The 921-nt window shown below is 50.1% G+C and overlaps 1 pseudogene; it reads right to left on the reverse strand.

The window, feature by feature from the left end:
• The window catches only part of LOC116687027 (extracellular calcium-sensing receptor-like), a 14674-nt pseudogene that overhangs the window by 3863 nt on the left and 9890 nt on the right, over window positions 1–921 (reverse strand).

The raw sequence follows: 921 nt of genomic DNA on the forward strand, positions 1-921 counted from the left end.
TTCATGTAAATCAAAAGCTTGCACTGGTATTTAAACATTTTGAAGCAGCATGGGAAATAACGCTAGAACAGTGACGTTTTATGTCCGTAGGGGGAAGGAGGTGCCCAAACAGCTAAAGGGTTTTGGGCCTTTGCAAACATGGCAGGTTTAAAAACAAATCTCAAACCTTCTCTCCACCAAAGTTTCAGGCCAATTTCCAAGTTTCCTTTTACAACCATTGCCATAGGCTCCAAGCATATATTTTTCCATGGTTACTCAGGACAGTGCAGGAGGGAGAGTAAGAAAACAAGAAAACAGCAAGGACAAACAGTACAGGCCAACAAAAACTCAGATACAAAAATAGTAACCAAGGGGAGAAGAGACAAAGGAACCATCTCCTTAACGTGGTGGAGAGGTTTGTGTGTCCCTATGAACCTGAGGGCTGTGTTGTCTGTAGCTGTGTGTTCCTGGTAGGGTCTCCCAGGGCAAAGTGGTCTCAGGTGAGGGGCCAGACAAAGAATGGTTCAAAATCCCTATGAACAAGTGAGGTAGAGAGGGAGTGACCCTGCCCAGAGAAAGCCCTTGTCAGCGAGCGACCGGGTGGCCGGGTTTGCCACAGAGCTCGGCCAGGCAAAGCCCAAAGAAGCTATGTGACACCCTTATCTCAATCCCATGGGCCCACCACCTGTGGGAGGAACCGCTGGGGTTGGGTGTGTGCTACCACATGGGTGGCAGCAAAGGTCAGGGGCCTCGACGGACCTAATCTGGGAAGCAGAGGCTGGCTCTGAAGACGTGGAACGTCATCTCTCTGCGGAGGATGGAGCCGGAACTTGTGGAGCGCTACCAGTTAGATCTGGTGGGGCTTACCTCTATGTAAAGTCTTGATTCTGGAACCATACTCCTGGATAGGGGTTGGACTCTGTCCTACTCCAGAGTTGCCCA

Source organism: Etheostoma spectabile, chromosome 3, assembly GCF_008692095.1.
Source record: "Etheostoma spectabile isolate EspeVRDwgs_2016 chromosome 3, UIUC_Espe_1.0, whole genome shotgun sequence".
In the NCBI taxonomy this organism is placed as follows: domain Eukaryota; kingdom Metazoa; phylum Chordata; class Actinopteri; order Perciformes; family Percidae; genus Etheostoma; species Etheostoma spectabile.